This window comes from Silene latifolia, chromosome 1 (genome assembly GCF_048544455.1).
Source record: "Silene latifolia isolate original U9 population chromosome 1, ASM4854445v1, whole genome shotgun sequence".
Lineage (NCBI taxonomy): Eukaryota > Viridiplantae > Streptophyta > Magnoliopsida > Caryophyllales > Caryophyllaceae > Silene > Silene latifolia.
This window is the reverse complement of record NC_133526.1, coordinates 71306848-71331258: the sequence shown is the minus strand read 5'-3', so window position 1 is coordinate 71331258 and position 24411 is coordinate 71306848.

Below are 24411 nucleotides of genomic sequence, written 5' to 3'. Positions count from 1 at the left end.
TAACCATACCTTTACTATTCAACTATTAGCATCCACCTCATCTAACCACATCTTATACCCTCTTACAATCATACACAACAATCAGGTCCCTACCAAATCAACCTTTTTAGAATTGCTACCTTTCTAATATACCATCACTCTTAACCACTAGTGACAACACCACAAACGATAACACTACCACTGTCCGAACATCAAACCTCTTACACTTATCTCTAAACATCACGATTTCTTTCCTATCTTTGGTTGACATCCCAAATAATGACATCGAATCCATCAACAAAATTACCTCAATATTCTTCCCAATACTATCCTTAATTGTATCATCATCTAACTCTCCGCCAAGAATCTCGTATCGTGCAAATATTCTACCAACTTCTTACTTTCCTTAATTCCTCGAAACTCATTACTAATCATGTTGTCCCAAAACTCCTCTATAACCATTAACTAACATCCTCGTGACATTATCACACATTTCAATGATTCCTTACCTTTTTATCACATGACTCCGGTGAATGTTTTCCTCAGCTTACTTTTATCCTTCTTTTCTCTTTACACTCAATAATACCAATTAATAGTTCAACTCCTTATTCCTTCTAGCTAACGCTTTTGAAATCCAGTTACGTTCTCACTGCTCCAAAACTCACATCTAATTATTTCATATCGATATCATCTCACTCTTTCTTACCACAAATATTCTCTTATTATGTCATCAATCACCCTTGCCACTAATCCATCCATAAAATCAACGTTCTTGTTCAACAATTGCATCTCCTTCTTACATCTCTAGAAATCAAAATTCCTTTCATACCGCTAATTGCCCAAGGAGAACCCACAATAGTTTCATCTCTTAAAAAGCCAAATCTCCACCCCGTGACATGTCTCCACAAAGTTCACTATATACCACTCTTCTCAACCCCTTTAAAACGAACTTTCTTTATGTATATTCTTAACCCACACGGCTCTTAACGACCTCCTTCCATAATTCTTTACACATCTCAGGTTGTCACTATCCATATCCTTACTCCCAATCCTTTCATTCTCACGTTCCTTAGACTCACCTCATCCTTTGCCCACATTCACCTACTTTTACGTTACTCAACATACAAACATATCACTCATCTCATCTCACAAAACATGCTCTATGTCTCTATACACCATACCAATCTTCCTTTTCTTTTTCCACTATCTATCACAACACATATAACTCATGTCCTCCCACCGAACTCATACTCACCACAGGTGCCACTCACTACACCACAAGATTGGGTAACTTACGCGTCAAGACCAATATACATGTAAAACAATGCATAAAAGAGCCAAATAATAACTTTGAATTAAACATAATATGCAACGAATTCAAAAGATAAGCATATGACCCAAAACAGGGTCACTAGATCGAGTACATGCCACTCGATCGAGTAAGTGACTTACTCGATCGAGTAGGTCAAGATAAGAAGCACGTAAAACAAATCACCAGGGCTACTCGATCGAGTAATCGAGGTACTCGATCGAGTGCCCCTTACTCGATCGAGTACCAAGGATACTCGATCGAGTACCCTAATTCTCAAGACTTTGTCCAGTTTTCAGTAAAACAGTCATAACTCACTCATTACTTGGTCAATTTGGGCGTGTGACCTATCGTTAGAATCGTAAAAGGACAAGCTATCATCTCCAATTGGAATCACATCAAAATCATTTATGCATCTCAAGTTATAACAGTTTAAAGACAACCTCTTTATAAACGAAAAACACAACTATTGATTTTTACTTCCCAAACGACTTAAACAACAACCAAGCAAACAAAACCAGTCCAAAGCTCATAAAACCAGTATTCGTAATCATACGTTACTATTTTCAAAAATCAAGCAACAACATTCATCATGCACATAGGTTATTTAACTTGTCAATCACGATTTACCCACATAAACATGCTCCACCCATGAATTTCATATTCTTATGCAATTACTTACTTAATCTCTTCCAACTAATCCATCAATTACAGCTACACACTTCTTACAACATATACCCATGAACAATCGTGGACAAGTACATAAACTTATCATACAACTCTATGCAGACAAAATATACGTATACAACACAACATTTCTATTCGCATGTTATTATTATGTCACATCATGAATCATCCATCATGTTTCTCATTCCAACCACAGTTCTATATATCTCATCAACAAGTTTCCTCATATCACCATTTTCTTTCACATGCTCAACTTTCTACTTCAACATCCAACAATTAACACATTCCATCACATTCATAAACCAGTTAACCAAACACATATACGACTCGACAAACACTTTCCCACGTGACCGGTTCAAAGTTGTAGGGCGACCCCTTGCGGCTTTAGGACGTCTCCCAAGCCTTTGCAATAGCTCCTACAACTTTTACCCCGGGTTCATTTTAATTGACTCCCTATGTTCATTAAGTTCATTGGTTACAGGTTTCAGGATCGTCGCTCTGATACCATTTGTAACACCCCCATACTCCAAGTGCCTTACCAGGACCACTTAAGGCATGGAAATGCTACCATCTCGGTTACCCGAGGCAATGATTATCATAAGACAATAAAGAAACATATTTAAATAATAATTAACGTTTAAAGTGATTACATGCCAAAAACCAAAAAGCGATAAAAGGAAATACAAGTTCTCAAAACTATCTCGCTATCGAAATACTATCAAGCGTCGACACGGCGGAAGACTTCTAAACCGCAACGTGGTGACTCATCCCGCCTATCCCATACGCATCGTCTCATACCGCTCAATAATCGCTCACCACCCCGAATGGATCACCACGTTTTTAAAACATTTAACGGGTCGATACTAATCACACAATTCAATATATCAACAATAAGATAAACAGACAATTTGAACTGTCACACACACACACACACACACACACCACCAACTCCCATCATCTCAATACCGACCGTCCACTTTGGACCCCGCCCGATGGGGGACGCAGCCTGTTCCCACCTAATCCCCGCTCATCGTACGAGCGATAACCCTGTCCCATTAATGTGCACATCCCCTTCCGTGGCGGGTTCCACGAAGGGCGAAACTAGGGCGTGAAGCCACTCCCGCAAGTGACTCCACTCAGCCGAGAACGCATCTCGAGAACCAGAGACAACAATCACAATCACAACCGTCACAACACAATTACGATATTAATCAATAATCACAATCAACCACCGTCACAACACAATTACGATATTAAACAATCAATCTCAACACATCAACAATCATCCCATTATGGGACTAATACTGAGTAGGAAATCCTACCTGGAAAGCACAACACGCAGACGGTATCTACGGTTTGTCTCAAAACGCCTCTTCTATGAACTCTCCTCCTACCATACAACACATAGATACTACTATTCAATTACTATTCATAAAAACCCCCAACTCCTAAATTAGGGTTTCACTATTCTTAACAAAACAGTATATAAATTATATTAGAAGCTTACCCTCGACGCAAGGAATCCAACGACACGAATTACGATACGATCCGACCGTCTGAACTCCGGGAATTGTCAAGAACGCGATTAGGAAGAAGACAAGTTGCTTTCTCTCTTAAACAGGTTTTAGGTTTTGTAAAAAGTGATTTAGAACAAAGACGAATTGGTTTAAATACCTTAATCGCGTAATTAACAAAACCCGAGAAAACTCCCCCGTAAAACCGGACACTCGATCGAGTACCCAAGGTACTCGATCGAGTACCCCCCTACTCGATCGAGTGCCCCAGCTACTCGATCGAGTGCCCAACAGGTCAGAAACTATTTATCTTCGCAACTTGCCCTTACTCGACAGAGTAAGGGCTACTCGATAGAGTACCCCCCAAGACATATAAATACGGAGTATTACAATGGGCTAGTTTTTCTACCTAAGAAAAATAGGCATGCAATGCTACAAGTTAGGTTTTCATCATTGTGTTTTCCACCTAAATAAAAAACACAATATTATCCTAAACATCCTCCATTATTTCGGCACATATAGATAAAATGGGAGTTCATTTTATTTTGTCATTTGTCAGTTGTGACATATGTGACATGTTACTTGACATGTGAATTTGTAATGTATTTTTATCATATTAAAAATCAACATACTCATAAAATATGTCATTTACAAAATCGACTAGTAATTCGTAATTACTTGTACCAAAACGGTTTATCAAATTATAAATTACAACGTCTTGTATTTATAATAAATTATTCATTCAATTTCAATTTCAATTGTTTCGTAAACAATAATTTAATCCAAGCAATAAAACAATTCAATTACTTAGACTGTATCTATTATAATCGAATTACAATAAGACACGTTAATTTTACTCACAAAATCATCCGTCAATTTTTAAGCAATTTAATTAATCCGTATCGGCATACGATTAATTAAATAATCAATTAAGAGTATTTCCCTATAGGTATGACCTAAGGGGATCAACTGATCACCACCGTCGCACGACAATAATGTCAATCTCTAGTCATCCAATCATTACCGATATGTGTGGACCAGTTGACTGTAAAATATTACATCCCACATGTATTCTTAAAATGAGATTTAAACATGTGATCAATATGATCGACAATTGTGATCGCATTATTGTCGGGGACACTTACTCCAACAGGACGCTCGCGTGAGGATTATGGTGTGTGATGGTGGGTATTTATAGAGAAATGTGGGGTGGTAGGTCGGTTGAGTTTGCTTAGAGGCTAAGCAGGATAGCCCATTGAGGCGCGAGGCACCTAGTGATCCAAATGGGTGTACTGTCCTTTTCGCAAATTTGGATTTTCCATTTGTTCTAACCAATGATTTTTTGGTTGTGATTTTGGTCTTAAGTGATTGCTTAGTCGTGTAAGCTTGATCTTGGGTGTTATTTGGGGTAGGTATTTTGTGTTCTTGACTCGGGTTTGACCCGTCTGAGTCGGGATTTGAATTTCGAGTCGGTTTTTGGCCCGGTGTCGGTTTAGACTCTAATTAGTGTCATTTTAATGCAAATGGCAAGATAAAACCATTCATGGAATTATTTTCGACATTTGAGATTTTGGTTGACTCGGGTTGACTCAGGTTGACTCGAGTTGCGGGTTTCTGAGTCGGTTTTGGGTGTGATGACGGTTCTAACTCTAAATAGTGTTATTTTAATGCAAATGAAGTTTGTAAACCATGAAATCATTTTTCATATCCGAGTAGTGCATCAAACCGTCTCGTATATAGCCAATCCACGCACGCATATCAAAAACACGTTATAGTCCGATCATCATCGGGTGGTTTTTTTGAAGGTGCAGATATTGGGTATCTACAAAGCCCCCACTTTGACTGAGGCTTGGACGTGGCGAAAATCAAAGAATAGCCTCCAGGTCAATCAAAGATTACAACCTGAAGACCATTGCGACGTCGAGGCGACTCAAAAGGTTTTAAGCCAAGGACCTGCCGTCGGGAAGGGCGACGTCGAGGCGACTTGGGAATTCGAGTCAAGGACCCGCCGTTAGGAACATTTTAGAGTCTGTCGACTTCTGATTCGGGTCGTTTAAAGTCCACTAGAGTACGTATAAAGGCTCGCCAGCCATAAGAATGAGTCATACCTGAGGCATCTTCGGGATATGTCCTTGAATTGTTTGCATGCAAAGGCTCGCCAGCCGTGTTGAAGGTGCGTTTTGAGGCTCGCCAGCCATAGGAAGGAGTCATACCTGAGGCATCTTCGGGATATGTCCTTTAATTGCTTCTTGTGTGCGTGCAACGGCTCGCTAGCTATATTGAAGGTACGTTTTGAGCCTCGCCAGCCATGTTGAGGGTGGTGCGTTGTGAGGCTCGCCAGCCATGTTGAAGGTGCGTTTTGAGGCTCGCCGGCCATATTTAATGTGATGCGTTTTGAGGCTCGCCAGCCATCGATGGTCGAATGATCGACTGTGGGAAATAGCCTGAAACATCGGGCTTATTTCAAGATATTGTTTGGTAATGACTTCCAACCAGGTTGACGTTGATAGGTTTGGGTAGGGAGCAATGAACTCCAACTTGCTGTGGTCCTAAATGAACTCCGTAGGGATAAATCATCTAAGCAAGGCTCTCTGGAAAACCATTTAGGGAGAGCGCTGCGTCGGGATCATGAACGATGTTGCAAGGATCTTTGAAAGACCTGTGTGACTTCCATTTAAAAATCGGCACTCGCTGAGGAGTTAGAAACTTCTCAGGACTCGCCGGGGATATGAGTTGCCGCTCATTGGGAGTTTAGCGTATGCAATGTGACGCGGTTAAAGTCCTTGGACTGGACGGGTCGGCGTTTGTTGGGAAGAACCCAGTACTCAGTTAGAGTGCATTTTTCTTCTCAAGATTACCTGCATGGTTAGTGACCACACAAATACATAGACAAGCACGTAATATGCAAGCATATAAGCCCGTAAGCAAATAAGCATGTGATCAATTAGCATATAAGCAACTAGCATGTAATATCTCTCGTGAGGGGAGATAGAAGTTTCGAAAGTTGTGAAGCTTAAAATTGAGTCTTCTTGCTAGTGGATCCGTGATTTAATAGATAGGAGACACGTGACCGTTGGGATACTGACCCACGCAGACGCACACTGATAGACTGACAAATGGGAAGTCGTGAACGTGACACAAAGTCAGTGTCGACACAACACGGGGGTGACTCTGACAAACTTTGCTTATGTGTGTGCAACTCCTTAGCCAAGAAAAGGGTGACAACGCGCATCAAATCCCTGAGGTAGAAGGTCCGCTCGGCTGGGGAACACGAATTAATTATCTTCTCTAGACATCTTTGCCTCCGTTTGCTTGTTTGAGATCCCTTCTCGAGTTTTGATGATTCGGAGAGCGGAACTAAGACCTTGTCATCGTCCGAACCGAGCACTAGGCTATGGGCGGTTTTAATTTGGATTGTAGTTGGTATTCAAATGATGTTTGAGGATAAAGGACGGGTGGCGTCTTGAAAGAGAAACCTCCGGAATGAGGACGTGGGAATTTGACAAAACAAGGAACGGGCGACGTCTTAAGAAAGAAGCTCCCAGTAAAGAGGTATAAGATTAATTTTTTTGCAGTTGGGTGGGCTGCTTTTGAGGACTGATCTTGATGGTTGAGATTGAAATGGGTGTGCGGTTGTGTCCTTGTTCGGGGATTGCCTACGTATTCGCGTGTTTGCGAAATCAAACCAGATCGTAGTTCTGTTGGGTGTGAAATGAGTAAAAAATTGAAGATGTGAAAATTAAATGTGTGTGGGGGTGTGGTTGTGTCCTCGTAATAGGACTGCCTACGTATTCGCGTGTGTGCGAAATCAAATCAGATCGTAGTTCTGCGTGTGTGTTGATAATTGAATTTGAGATGTATGGTTGTGTCCTTGAAGGACTTCCTACGTATTCACGTGAAGTGAAATCAAACCAGATCGTAGTTCTGAATGTGTTTTGATAATTGATTTTGAGGTGTATGGTTGGGTCCTTGAAGGACTGCCTACGTATTCACGTGAAGTTAAATCAAACCAAATCGTAGTTCTGAATATGTGTGTGTGCCTAAGCTAACTGTTAGGACCTTAAAGTGTGTGGGTCACGACGGTGATGTGACTCTTAATAGCGCACATTTAGTCCCCTAATTGAACCTATTTTGCATACTAATATAGCATTTCTTGGCCATTTTATCCGTCAATTCCTTCCTATTTTGCTTTCCTATTGCATTTTATATGTCTCGTAGGAAAGAAGAAAATGAGGTGGAATTCCCATCTCCCGTGCATATTTGGAAGCTTTTTTGACGATCTTAGATGGACTAGTATGAAGAGGAGGCAAGAACGATGACCAAAGAAGTAAGATCATAGGCCTTTAAGCAAGAGGATGAAATCCTGTGCCAGGATCCATGCGTCCTTGGCACGGGACGGGCGGATTGCAGTGCCCTGATCCGAGCGGCTTTTTACTTGGGACGAGCGGATATCCAGAAAGACTGGCCATGCTTCAAGCCGATCCGAGCGGATCGTGGTGGGAGTTGCAGCCTAATCTGCGCATTTCCCTCGGGACTTACAATTCTCTATCCAACACTTAGCATTGTTATTTACTAACCCACCCTTTCTTAACCTAATGATGTACTACTATATATACTCCATTTGTAATAATCAAGAAATTAAGTTCCCTTAGGAGAAAAAGCCCTCTTAGAGGAGGCAAACCTTCCTTAGATTAGATTAGAAGTAGATTAATCAAAATCATTCCACAAAATTACACATTAATCTTTCCTTAATCATTGTTCAAGTTTATTATTATTGGGTAATTGAAGATTATTGGGTTATTATTGGAGAATTGACAACTCTTCATCAATCAATCAAGTTTTTTTCTATTATTCTTTCCTTTCCAATTGTTCATCTTAAGTTTGGTATAATTCCTTTACTCTTTATTGTTTATTTCCTCACTCTTTTATCATGTTTATACTTGTTGTGATGATTGACATCATTGATGACATGTTTTCCATGATAATGAGTGAGTAGTTACTTAACTAGGATTAGTGGGGGATTAGGGGAGTTAATCATGGGATAGGTTTATGCTTGATGAGGTCATATGAATGCTTGCTTATTGTTCTTCAACTTATGCACATCTCATGTTTGATGAAATGCATGATTGACAACCTAGCATGTTTCTCTTATCTTTTCAATAAGGCTTGTAAGATATAAACCAACTCAAGTCTTATTAGACCTTGCATATTATTGAGTAGGGAAAACCCAAATCGCTTTGTAGGTGTTGTACAGTCACAAATGACTCGGCTCCGGGATGTAAGTTTCCCTAGGATTTGGTTTATCATGCATGTGGTTTAATAGGAAGAATTAAGTCGACTTGTAGGTGTTGTACAGTCACAATTGACTTGGCTCCGGGACCCAAATCTTCTTATGAACTATTTGACACGAATTAACTTAATTCCGACAATAATAAATTGCTTGCTTCTATTTAACTCATCTATGCTATCTTACCAGGATTTCCCTATGATCCCATGACATCCTAGTATCCTTTATTGCTTATTTACATCTCTTAATTTATTGTTTGTTTTACTTTATTGCTTCTATTAGTCTAGACACACCAACTCCAACCCAAATCAATTGTGACACTAGCATAAATTGATATAGATAGGCTTAGCACCCATAGCACACCGTCCCGTGGATCGACCTCGACTTAACCACTAACTAGTTGTTTGTTGAGAAATATAAATGTGTTTGATGGAGTGAACAACGACTCGCTAAACATCAAAATGGCGCCGTTCCCGGGGACGGTGTTATGTGATTAAGTTCTTGTTTGATCGTCTATTTTAATTTTGCTCTAACCTTGAGGAACTTGTTCCTCAAGGTCTTTCTTACCATTTTATTGTAGTTTCCTTGCTTGTAGTTGTATCTTTGTCTTAGCTATGATGATGGCCCAAGGCTTGTTACTGTTGGAAAATGTGTCCTCAACAATAGTGCGTTCATATGATTTAATATCATAATTAAATCTCATATTAAGAATACATAAGGGATGATTCATTATATAGTCAACTGATCAACATTAATCGGTAACGATTGGCTTGCTAGAGTTTGACGTTACTGTCGTGGGACGGTGGTGGTCAGTTGATCCCTTAAGGTCACACCTAAAGGATGATGCCCTAATCAGTAAAGTTGATTAATTGTATGACGATACAAGTTGATCAATTCCTTAAAATTGAACAATTCATTTGTGAGAGAGAAAATTGATATCTTATTGTAATGGGATTAAATAAGATTTATTTTAGTAATAAAAATACTTTATTTCTAAAATTGCTTATTGTTTGAGAAACGATAGAGATAAGAATGAATGGTAAATTATAATTACAAGATGTTGTGAATTATAATTATATGACCCATTTTATTTATGTGATCAAGTATCACTAGTCAATTTGTTATATGTAATTTAATTAATTTATAAAATGATATTTATGCGATAAACATGCATTAAATTAACTAATAACATGTAACATAATACATGTGACATATTGTGCGACAAATGACAAATTGACAAAATAAAATGGTAGTCCATTTTATGGTACATGAACCGAAATGGAGGGAGACATGGTGGTGTGTGTGGCTAATTATTTTATGTGATAAAATAGTATGTAATCATACCCTACATACTAGCCTTCTTACCTATTGCATTGTGAAGACAAAAAGCAAAAGAAAAAGATGCCATTTTGGCCTCTTCCCACCGGTTGCATGCTCTCCATAAGAGAACATTTTGTTCTCATCTTTACTTGTTCATTCATTCATACATCTCATGCATGCAAAATCTCTACAACTCTCACAACTCTCTAAAATGTCTTAGAATCTTCATAAATTGTTTATTTTTAGATTACTAATATTATTAGTGTAATATATGAGTATTAGTAATCAATTTTAAGATATACTACTAAACAAATATCTAGCACATATTATTTAGTAGTGATAAGGGCAAGTCTTGGGTGAAATCAAAAGGAGTGACTTCTATACTTGGAGTCTTTGTAGGATCATCCTTATTTTCATAATAGCTCAAGAACAAGTGAAGGTAGGAGACCTTACTTGTGCCCACAAAAACCGAAATTAACAATGTAAAGGACATTGTTTTCTTATAAATCTCTTATTTTGTTATGCATGCACTAGATCTAAAGAACTAAAAATTAAAATGTTAATTTGTTCACTATTAGAAGAGTCTAATAATAGGTATATGAACCTAACAAGTGGTATCAGAGCATAGGATGTTGCATACATAATCGGTTATTGTTTTTCCGAGTTAAAATGTTAACATATAAAACTAAAAATTTGAGTTTTATGAAGATAAAGCCACGAAAATTTTTGCATGCTATATATTATGGTCCTAAAATATTTTTAGGTCATTTTTATGATTTATGGAAACTTATAGCTCATTATAATGATTTTTAGTGATTTTATTACATTTTTTTGATTAAAATGAACTTTTATTCACTAAAATAAGTTACCCTTCGCTAATGACCATGGTATTTTAGTATGACCTCACATGAATTTTTTATGTATTGCATGTAAAATATCATATTAATGTGATTAATATTTCATGATTTATGAATTTTTAGTGTAAAAATGGCATAAATGGAGGTTAAAATGACTAAAAATGGTTAATCTTACTCTCCGACCTTGAAAATTTTATATGATCTCACATGCATATTTTTCAAGTTGTGTGTAAAATCTCATATTAATTAGATTAATATTTCATGATTTATGATTTTTATGAGATAAAAATGGATTAAAGGAGGTAAAATGGTTAAAAATAGTTAAATTTCGAATTGGGTCATGAAACTTTAATATGTGGTCACATGCATAATTTAAAGAGTGTATGTAAATTTCGAGATAGAATGATCTCATTTTGCATGATTTATGAATTTTTAGTGTAAAAATGGCATAAATAGTGACTATTTTAGCATAAATAGATAAAACGAATTGCATGGCATGAGAAAATTATTTTATGTTGCATAAATATCCCACTTATCATATCTAAAGTTGTAAAATTAATGGGAGTAATTTTTGGATATTTTAGATGTTTTATGAGATAAAACCGATAAATTGCAACTATATGTTCTCAAAATTAATTCGAAAATTTTAACCATGATTTTTGACATTATGAGTGTCATGGAAATATTCCAGAATATTCAAAAATTTAAAATTCAAATTTTGAAATTGTTGTAATTTTATTTGGATTTATTTCATAAATGTTATGATTTTAAGGTAAAAAATGAGAATAAAACTTAAATCAAGTTGAATTATTGTCAAACATTGAGTGATAACTAATTTTTTAGTCCTAATAGTGTTAGGATAATTAACATGAGCTTAGATGTGATTTAAGTGTTAATTTGTGATTTTAAGAGGTTATTATCACGCATTTCCATAAAACCGGGTTATATATATACGATATAAGTTAAATAGGGTGATTTGGCACATAATTTGGCATGATAGGTACATATTATAATGCTGCATATTTCAATTGTTGAATGTCTTTTATTTATATAATTTTGAATTATGTAATTTTATCTTAGTATGGCCTTAGTTTTAATCGATATTACCCGTAATGAAAGGGAATTTTGATTCCGTTGTAATTTAATGTGATCTCGTATCACTTTTATTTCATTAGTTTTTCCATTTTACAAATGTATAATAGGAATAGCTTTGTATTTTTATTATTATTTGTAATTATGGAGTATCTTCACAGACGGTGGCATTCGGAAAGGTGATCCGACGAAGACGGTGTTCTTGAGAGGCGTGCCAATTGAAGATTCAAGGGACCAATAGAGTTGGTTTCCGAATATGTAATAGATTATTAGATTTTCTATTTTAGCAAGGCCATACTAGGAATTTACTTTATTTATTGCTTTGCATTTCTTTTAATATGTTACATGCATTGCCAAATCGCCATAATATCACATGCATATCATATCGAGTCATCGACCGTGTCAATTATAATTATCATAGTTCACCGCTTTAGTTCACTTAAAACATGATAGATAATAAATTGACAAGACCCCTCACATATAATAATTGAGAAATAGCCTTACCAAATAGTAGAAACCATGAATCCCAATTTCATAAGGGAGTTAAGCCGCCTTCACCGTAATACAAACCATGTTACGTTGGGTAAGTGGGTAATAAAATGTTATTACATCGAAATTTAGATTGAGCTCAACGGAAGTATTCGTGACCGTAGTCGCATGTGTTCCGGGCTAAAGATGAAAATTAGAGTAATTTTTATCGACCGAGAGTTCTAAAAGTAGAATCGATTAAGAGGTTAATCCACCGAGTTGTATTAATAAGGGATGACTCGGCTCACCGTACCCGTATTAATATGAATTTGGATCTCGGGATCATTTATAATAGTTGGGTAGAGGTCACTATATAAATGAAATACTTGTTTACAAGTATTATTAAAACGATAGATGTTAATTATTTCCTTCATTTCCGTTTTTGTAGTTATTTATTTGCAATCGATTCATCTAATAAATCCTACACCGATCACCATTAATTCATGGCTCCAATCATTCAATGATAAATGCTTCTCGTATATCGACGACCCGATTAGAGCATTACTCTTTAGCATTAGTGAAGATGGGAATCTTTGTCTTTTTACTACTTCTACACCTCCCACTCCCATACTCATGCCCACCTCTTAGGTAAGAGGATCATATGAGGGGAATCTCACAAATTCCAAGATATCCTTATTTGATGAAACAAGGAGAAATATCAAATTAAGTGGGAGTTCTAGAAAGAGTGTCCTTGCAACTGAAAGGAGTATTGGTATTAATAAAGGAAAGGCAAAGATGGGTGAGAAACCCAAATCCGATTGTGAATTGGAAGTTGATAGTGAGACTACCACAAAACCAAGAAGGGTGCCCAATCCTACGATGAATGTCATTATTTTAATGTGATGGGCCATTGGAAGTGTAATTGCCCCAAGTATTTGGAAGATATCAAAGTTGGACTTAACACTCCAAGTGGGACTTGGAAAAGTGGAAAAGCTAAGCAAGGGTGATGTGGATCGCCGACAAGGAAATGGAGCTCGGGTAGCCGCCACTTCAACAGATATTTATGTAATTGTTTTAGCAAACAACTTCGAGTTGTAATCTACATAATTGTTATTATGTACCCACCTTGTCTAAAACATTATTTCCATTTCTATGTTAGACATGAAAGGATTTATTTTGTTGAAAATAGACATGGCTGTGAGCCATGTCACTTATCTTAAGATATACTTGTTTTAGACACTTCCAACTCATGCAAAGATATCTTCATCCAAAAGACTCAAACAAAGTAATTCAAATGATTTATGCATTTGGCCTTTTTCGATTAGGTTACATAAATGAGAAACGCATTAAAAGGCTAGTGATGACTAGATTTTGAACCATTTGATTTATCAATCATATGGAATATGCGAATCTTGTCTCCTTTGCAAAATGATTCGTACTCCCTTTAGGGTCTGTTTGGATTGAAGGAATTGGAGAGAAGGGGAGGGGAGGGAAAGGGAGGGATTTAATTTCCTTTGTTTGGATAAAAAATATGGGAGAAAGGAAATGGAAGGGGAGAGAAATGAGAGGACTTATTTTCCCTCCTATAGAACAAACTATAATCTTTCCAAAGGTGGCAAGATTTGGAAAGAAAATATTATTTGGACTCTAATTATACCACCAACATCCTTCAATCCTCCATCCATTCTTCATCTCCCTCCTTCCTCCCTTTCCATTTTCCCTCATAATTTTTGTTATCCAAACACCCACATCCCATTTGCCCTCCCCTTCTCTCCCCTCCCTTCACCTCCCCTCACTCCCCCTCCCCTCCCCTTCCCTCCTAAAATTGTATCCAAACGGACCCTTAGTGGTAAAGGAACACGAGCAAGTGATTTGTTAGGACTAATACATGCCGATGTATGTGGTCAAATGAGCATCGCCGCAAGGAGAGGTTATGACTACTTCGTCACTTTTACCGATAATTTAAGTAGATATGGGTATATTTACTTGATCAAATATTAAGTGAAGCTTTTGATAAATTTAAAGAATTTCTGAAATGAAGTAGAGAACCAATTGCACAAAAGGAGTTAAACCATTACGATCCGATCGTGGTGGCAAAGATCCAAGTAATGAATTTGATTTATTATATATGGTTTATGACCTTGTGTCACTACCGATAAGATTAAACTAACATGAGTCAAGTTGAGTTGTTGAACTCACTTTTGGGGATTTTTATTTTAATCTGGAGGGTCAACCTGGAGATACCTAGAATAGAGAGTCTATTTAACAGTTGACATGGATAAGACTCATATATAATATCTGCCGTAAAAGAGCTGGTCTTTTTGAGCTAAAGCGTCAGTCTAGAGGAACTCCTAGTACTCCACTATATATAAGTTTGTGTCTCACAAAGCTATCTCTTTAGAAGATAGAAGTATTTCTAAGAGATAGAGTGGGAGTAGATGAGATCGTCACAAACATGTCTTATAGTTAATGTGTTACTTTGTGAAAGTAATGAAACTATAATCTATAAAGATAGAGTGGGAGTATAGTTCAGTGGGAGTTTTGCGCACATGTCTTGTTGTTAAAATATTGCTTTGCGAAAGTAATGGTATTGTCCTAAGTCGACTTTGTTACATACGAGCCATAGCATTACAATCCAAAGATTGTTACTCAAGAATAGATTCACTTAAAGGCAAGGGTCTCCTTAAAGTGAATAGAGCTTTAGAGTACTTAAATGCATAGATTGACAAAAAGATGTTAATCAAGATAAATAATGTTAGGAATTGCCGCATTTCATTTTAATGAAGAATGGTAAATGAGATTAAAATTCGCTTTTCTAAAATGGGAATTTAGAGAAGGAAGTGTTTGAAACACAAAACCTTAGATGAGATCTAAGAATCCTAACATATTATGCGTAGCTATCTTAAGTGATCACAAGATGGTCTTAAGCTAGCATTAAAGGATTATTTTCATTCATGTGATAATAGTGTTGGAGCTTGTGTCCTCCACAAATTAGTGTGATAACATTTGTAAATCTCTTACAGGTTCACAAGGGTATACTTCGTATATTTAATCAGTTGATTAACGTTTACCTAATAACGGTTGGCTTGCTAGAAAGTTTGACGTTATTATCATGCAGATGGCGGTGATCAACTGGTCCCTAAAGGTCACACCTATAGGATGTGTTTGAGAAATGTGGTTATAGAAATATAAACACATTGATGCCTAATATGACTAAAAAGTTAGTCAATGTGTTGATGAGATAATTATTTAATGAAAATTAAATAATATTAGTTGAGACGAATTAACTGTCAATTCGTAAATTAAATATAATAAGTTATATTTAATTAAATGTATGTAATGTTAGCTTGGACGAATTAATCTGTTAATTCGTAATTAAATATAATCAGTTATATTTAATATCAACAAGATGAATGTGTCATAGTGGTAATAGTGAGGGTACACAAACCAAGAGGTCATGGGTTCGATCCTCACTAGATGACAATTCAACACATTTTATATATTTTTGGAAAGACCAAAAATAAGGAGATTATACTCCTTATTCGGTCAGATGGGCCGAAATTAGGTGAGCTTTATTCTTCCTAATTTTCGGTCAGTATAAGAAAGAAAGGGAGAAAATTATTCTACCTAATTCTTTTTCTTGACCTAGCCTCTCTCTCTCATCAGAAAAACACAAAAACAACTAAATTTTACCGAAAAGTTTAGATCGATTTCTAGCATAATCAAGGGGCATATCTCATATCGTCTTGGGTGCAACTAATAGGCGAATATCAATTTTGATATTGTTCTTAGGCCAATTTTGCTAGGACCGAAGGTTAATTCTGAATCCTTTATACTTTGATTATGTATTTTGTTTATGACTATTGATCATCATTGTTAAATTCGTTATAATCCTTCTATATTAAGGGAAGTATACAGATTATTTCACACAAGTGGTATCAGAGCACTAGGCCACGGTTTTTAATCTTGATGATTTTCATAAATTTGTATGTGAACAATGAGGATTTTCGGAAAAATTTTAGGGTTTCGAAATTTTTTTGGTTCGGCAAATTTTTTTTTGTGCCGAATTTTTTTTTTTTTTCTGCCGTTTTTTTCTTTTAGTTTGATGATATTTTTCCATTTTATTTTTCATATTATAGTTTATAATCAGTTAAAATTATCATATGAAGAATTGATAGTTTTTGATTTAATGCAGATTAAGTTAAAATTAAATGGAATCGTCATGTTTATGATAAAAATAATGTTTTTTCTATATAGTTTTTGGCATATAAATTAATCATGTTTATTATTTCATATGCTAATCATGTTCTAATAGCAAATGTAAACAATTTTGTCATCAAATCTTGTTTAGGGCATATTGCCGTAAAAGAAAGAAAAAAAAGGAGGGAGGACGTTTTTTTTAGGGTTTGCCATAAAAAAAAAAAAAAAAAAATTTGTTTTTGTTTTTTTTGGTAAGCCGAGAAGAAAAAAAAAAGGGAAAGTTTTTTTCTTGTTTTTTTTTGCCTTATTGCCGAAAGAAAAAATATGGAAAGTTTTTTTTTTGTTTTTCCTAATTGCCGAATAAAAAAAAAGGGGGGCTGTTTTTTTTCAGCCGTGTGGAGCTGAAATTTTTTTTAAAAAAAAATAAAATTTTTGTTTATTTTTCAGCCGAGACCAAATTATAATTGGTTTTTGTTTTTGTTTTTTTATTTTGGCCAATTAGTTATTGTGAATCGGTTCACAATTTAAAGATACCGAGTTATTTTAAAGCAGTTTAAAATTTTGACGGATAGAATTTATATTACAAGTTTAATATGGATTAAGAATGAAATTAATGTGATTAATTGCGGAATTGTCACTTAATTTAATTTAAATAGGTGGTTTGGATAAATTAATCAACATAATTAAGGAATTGTGTTATGTATGTTTAATTTATTTTAGTTGATGCTTTTAAATTTTGTTGAATGAATCGAATGAATGAATTTTATTTACTTATTTATTTTTGCAATCGGTTGTAATTTGTAATACTTAGTGTGGCCTTAGTCAAATTATGTTTTCGTAATGAAGGAAACATGATTTTTATGTAATTATGAGATCTGGAATCTCCTTTATTTTAGTTTTGGGTTTTGAAATTAGAATGTAATAAATAGGTCAATTATGTAATTTTATTTATTGTAATTTCAAAGAAGACTAAAGATGAAGATTGGAGCTCACTCCCACTACATGGATCAAGATGGAACATCAAGACAAGCTTCTCGGGTCCAAGGATGGATTCCAAACTTGTATTTATTGTTCATTTTGATAGGATAGGCCACACTAGGACTTTTACTGTTTGTTTTTACGTTTTCATTCTTATTGCTTTTCATTCACATGTTAGTTTATGCATCATTTTCCGCCTAAAACTAAACCACCTACTACTAAAATGCATGAAAATTGACTCATATAGGTTGTATGTTAGTTTTCATGGACATGCAGATGTCACAGTCTTTAAGTCATCACCTTAGTTTAATCATTCTCGCATGCTAGATTTTAGTTCACTTAAAATGAATTAAAATAAAGTTGATGGGATCTTCCTCTAAAACGGAAATTGAGATTAGTCTTTATAAGGGCAAACATCTATGAATCCCTTCTTCGTCAGTAGGCCTAATATGACCCCTTCTACGTTGGGTAAGTAGTTGTGTTGACTTAGTTTACCTCAACATCATAGTCCGAAGAGTTTCTCGTGATTATGATGGACTAAAGATAGAATTTACAGAAATTTATCGACCAAGAATTCTAACGGTAGAATTAGCTAAAAAGTTAGCTTTTCAATTTACAGAGAATTGAGTCTTGGGATCAATTATATAATTCTTGAGGGAGGTCAATTGTATAAATGTTTTGAGTCTTCGCGTTATGACATTAGTTCATTAGACTTAAAATCAAAACGATGCACATGCTTATTATTTTTATTCTTCTTTTGCAGTGTAGAACACGATTATTTTCGATAATACTATTACAACAAATGGCTGGAAATAACGAAATCCCAATGTCGAGTGTCACACTTGCACGCGAATCCTGGCTGAAAATATTCATGGACCAAATGAATCAGTTCACACGTCTGAAAAACGACGGGTCCAACTTTGCGGACTGGGAGGCAGCACTACGGAATGCTGCCATTGCTGACGGTAAGCTCAAGTACTTAACTGAGACAATACCGCCAAACCCAGGCCCAAATGCAGGAATCAATGATATTGATTCTTATAATGACTTCGCTATGGAAGCGGGTGCGATAAAGAACGTACTCATCTTTGCAATGGAAACCAATTTGCAGAGACGCTTCATTGCCCAAAGTGCAAACAAGATTTTCACTACGCTCACTAACGAGCTCTCAAAAGCACCGAGAATCGTTACATATGAGCATACCTGTCGCTTCTTTGATGCGAAACTCTAGAAGGGCCAACCAGTTAGCCCACACATTCTTCACATGATTGAGAATGTCGAGAAGCTGGAGGCACTGAATTGTAAAATCAGTGAGAGAATTGTCATTGACCGAATGCTTCATTCTCTTCGCGATGGTTTTGCCATTTTCAGGGCGAACTACTACATGAATGACTTGAAAAAGAGTCCTCATGAGCTACACTCCCTTCTCGTACAGACCGAGAAGGATATGAAATTGAGTGGGAGCGTGAAGCAGGATGTTCTCACGATTTCCAATAAAAGTAAGGGTAAGGGCAAGGCGAAAGGCGACCTAGCTGTAGGTAAGCCAAAGTTTAAAAAGCCAGGAAACGGTAAGAGTGGGCCTGGTGAGACTAGTGGCTCACAGGGCAAGGCAAAGAGCAAGGGCGGTGACATAGAGTGCCACCATTGTCACAAGACTGGACATTGGAGGAGGAACTGTCCCGTCTACCGTGAGGACATCAAGGCAGGCCGCGTCGTTCCTGTTGGTATGTCATCTTATATTCATATGATTGAGATTAACCATGCAAGTTTCGGAACTTGGGTACTTGATACTGGTTGTGGTTCTCATCTGTGTAATCATTTGCAGGGCCTAAAGAACATCATACCTCTCGAAAAAGGTGATGTGGACCTGCGAGTCGGGAATGGAGCACGAGTTGTTGCTGTCTCGAAGGGAACATATGTAATCCAACTCCATAGTGGTTTTGAGTTATTTTTAAATAACTGTTACTATGTACCCAGTTTATCTAAGAACATTATTTCTATTTCCGTACTCGATGTAGACGGTTTTACATTTTCAATAAAGGATAATACCTGTATTTTCTTTTTAATGAAATGATTTATGGCAAAGAAGTTTCCATGAATGGAATTCACATCTTAGATCAACCCACGGAAGTATTACACATGAATAATAAGAAATTAAAGGTTGGTGACAAAGATCAAATCTATCTATGGCATTGTCGAATGGGACACATAAATGAGAAACGCGTAGAGAAACTCGTCGATAATGGGACTATTCCCGCATTCGAATTTTCTACATATGACACGTGTGAATCATGTCTCATTGGCAAAATGACTCGAATTTCCTTCAAAGGTGTTGGAATGCGCGCTAGTGACCTATTAGGACTCATACATACGGACGTATGTGGACCTATGTCAATTACCACTAGAGATGGCTATAGATATTTTATCACTTTCACGGACGATTTATGTAGACACGGATATGTCTACTTAATGAAGCATAAAAGTGAGTCCTTTGAGAAATTCAAGGAATACCAGAACATGGTACAGAACCAACTGGGTAGAAAGGTTAAAGCACTCCGTTCAGATCGGGGTGGCGAATATCTTTCAAATGAGTTTGATCAACACCTTAAAGACTGTGGAATCGTTCTACAGTTAACTCCACCTGGAACACCTCAATTGAATGGTGTGTACGAACGGAGAAATCGAACCTTACTCGATATGGTTCGATCCATGATGAGTCACACAGTAGTGCCTGATTCATTATGGGGTTATGCTCTTTTGTCAGCCGCTCTTATACTTAACCGAAATCCGTCTAAAGCTGTCGACAAGACTCCATATTAAATGTGGAAGGGAACGGACCCTAACTTGTCCTTTATTCGGGTTTGGGGCTGTGAGGCTTATGTCAAGTGGAGACACGAGGATAAGCGCGGCCCGCGATCGGTCAAGACATACTTTATAGGTTATCCAAAAGGAACATTTGGTCATTACTTCTACTCGCCTACCGAACATCGAGTTTTTGTTGCGGCTAGTGCGACGTTCTTAGAGAAAGAATTTCTCGAGAACAAGATGAGTAATAGAACCTTCGAGTTCGGAGATTCAGAACCAACTCATCGAGGAACGGATGGAGGAAGTTGTTCCTCCAACTGATGATACGGTTAATATTCCTGAGGAACTTAGGAGGTCGGGTAGAGTCTCTCATCCTCCGGACAGATACATTGGTATGGTCGAGGAGAATGACGTTTTTCTCCTAGAGAGTAATGAACCCGCTACCTATAAAGGTGCTATGACCTGTTCCGACTCAAAGCTATGGCTCGAAGCCATGCAATCCGAGATGGACTCCATGTATGAGAATGACGTATGGGATCTAGTTGATTTACCTAATAAGGTAAAACCTCTACAGTGCAAATGGCTTTAGAAGATAAAGCATTTTGTAGACGCGCAACCAGATACCTATAAGGCACGACTTGTGGCAAAAGGTTTCACTCAAGTGCAAGGATTGCATTATGATGAGATTTTTGCACCTGTAGTCATGCTACGTTCCATTCAGATAATCTTAGCGATTGCCGCATTTCATGATTATGAAATTTGGCAAATGGATGTGGTAACCGCCTTCTTAAACGGTTATTTGGAGGAAGAGTTGTACATGGTGCAACCCGAAGGTTTCATAGATCCTGAGCATCCTAAGAAAGTATGCAAGCTTAAGCGTTCCATTTATGGACTTAAGCAAGCTTCTCGGAGTTAGAATCATCGTTTCGACCAAGTGATAAAAGAGTATGGTTTCACTCGATCGGTCGAAGAACCATGCTTATATATCAAGTCGAGTGGGAGCAAGATTGTATTCTTGATATTGTATGTCGATGACATACTCTTGATTGGGAATGACATTCCTCTCCTATCTTCGGTTAAAGAATGGTTGAAGAACCATTTCCAGATGAAAGATCTGGGTGAGGCACAGCGCATTTTGGGAATCCGTATCTACCGAGATAGATCACGACGGACGTTATCACCTAGTCAGGAGTCTTATTTGGATAAGATTATTGATAAGTTCAGTATGACCAACTCCAAGATGGGGAACCTTCCAATGACGTGTGGGATGCAGTTGAGCAAGTCTCAAGTCACCCACGACGCCTGAAGGGGTTGAACGCATGAATCGTGTTCCTTATGCATCAGCTATAGGATCAATCATGTATGCCATGATATGCACACGTCCAGACGTGGCACATGCATTGAGTATGACGAGTCGGTACCAAAAGAATCCAGGTACCTACAGAGGACTAAGGATTGGGTATTGACTTATGGAGGAGATACTAAGCTATGCGCAACCGGTTACGCAGATGCTAGCTTCCAAACGGATCTCAGTCCGGTTCGTCTTCACTCTTAGTGTGTTGTAGCAGAATCCACTACTGAATTGTTGAATTATGATAAGCATGTAGGGCACGTCATTTCCATGGGAATTAAACGTGTTCCTGAGTTGTAGTACTTGATTATGGATTTGATACATTATCTTTTTCATACACTATTTATAACTGCATCGTTTTATTATAATATTTTGTTTTTCATGTGGATTGTACTGACAACATTGAACGCCACAAAGTGAACTGAATTACATTATATTTGTTTTGGTCCGTAATCGCCAATGTGAGCTGATAACTCCGGCTATTATATTGTGCAGTCGGTTGATGGTGGGTTCAACGAGCCATAAGTCAAACGGTTGACTGATCGATCACAGATGCGAGATTATAACGATAACTCGTAGGACAACTTTTTGTGACAACGTAATGGAGTCCTAAATGTTTAAAAACATTCGGTGCCAGGTCGTGGATAGGACATCCATTGTGTTCCTAGAGTCTATTCTTTTGACTATCGACTGTCTCTTGAGATTAAGGCAGTTTTTGGGTGACTTTAGTTTCTTTCTCACGGTCTGCCGTAACTGGAGGCTAAGTAGATTTTTTCTGGGTCATTTCATACTGTGCTTACATCTGCAGGATTCGATTTGAGGAAAATATCCAACCCTTATCAGGTATAGTTATTTCTCAGGGCCACTCGAGGAGTTGTAACTGAAATGCATGGCCATGCTCGAATGTTGATTCGTTTATCAGTTAAGTTACTCTCTAGTCGGGGAAACTACTCTTGATAATGATCACTTGTAAAATACGACATTTGTGAATGTGGATTTGCAAATTGTTTTACATTGAGTGGGAGAAATTTTAGGATATGAGAATCGGTTATCGCACATACACTTGTGAGGACAAGTGGGAGTTTGTTGGAGCTTGTGTCCTCAACAAATTAGTGTGATAACATTTGTAAATCTCTTACAGGTTCACAAGGGTATACTTCGTATATTTAATCAGTTGATTAACGTTTACCTAATAACGGTTGGCTTGCTAGAAAGTTTGACGTTATTATCATACAGATGGCGGTGATCAACTGGTCCCTAAAGGTAACACCTATAGGATGTGTTTGAGAAATGTGGTTATAGAAATATAATCACATTGATGCATAATATGACTAAAAAGTTAGTCAATGTGTTGATGAGATAATTATTTAATGAAAATTAAATAATATTAGTTGAGACGAATTAACTGTCAATTCGTAAATTAAATATAATAAGTTATATTTAATTAAATGTATGTAATGTTAGCTTGGACGAATTAATCTGTTAATTCGTAATTAAATATAATCAGTTATATTTAATATCAACAAGATGAATGTGTTATGGTGGTAATAGTGAGGGTACACAAACCAAGAGGTCATGGGTTCGATCCTCACTAGATGACAATTCAACACATTTTATATATTTTTGGAAAGACCAAAAATAAGGAGATTATACTCCTTATTCGGTCAGATGGGCCGAAATTAGGTGAGCTTTATTCTTCCTAATTTTCGGTCAGTATAAGAAAGAAAGGGAGAGAATTATTCTACCCTAATTCTTTTTCTTGACCTAGCCTCTCTCTCTCATCATAAAAACACAAAAACAACTAAATTTTACATAAAATTTTAGATCGATTTCTCGCATAATCAAGGGGCATATCTCATATCGTCTTGGGTGCAACTAATAGGCGAATATCATCTTTGATATTGTTCTTAGGCCAATTTTGCTAGGACCGAAGGTTAATTCTGAATCCTTTATACTTTGTTTATGTATTTTGTTTATGACTATTGATCATCATTGTTAAATTCGTTATAATCCTTCTATATTAAGGGAAGTATACAGATTATTTCCCACAAATAGTGGATGGTTTCATTCACATGATTAAAGAATCATGATTATACATGAAGTTAAGTGGGAGCTAGAATTATTTTTCCATGTCTTATATGTTGATAACATATTAATTATTGAGAATAATGTATCAATGCTCTCTTCTGTCAAGAGTGATTGGGAGACTAGGAAAGGGTGCGATATATTCTAAGATTTGTGAATATATGTGAGAGAATATTGGCATGCGGTTAAGAGTCTTATGATGATAAGATCTTTCGTATCCGTTGTACATCAACAAGGTTGAATGGGTTATTCATGATGATGAAAGTGGAATTACTATGATGGAGTCATAGTCGTTCACTGAACCTATTAAGTTGTTGATCACATGAAATCGATTACTAATGTTTCCGCCATTAGAACGATCATGTATGCCAACAGACGCACGTGTTGTGATGAACCATATGCTAGGAGCATAATAAGTCAATATCAAGTTAATTCATAAGATGGTCTTGTGAATGCCTTAAAGAACAATTGAAAACTTG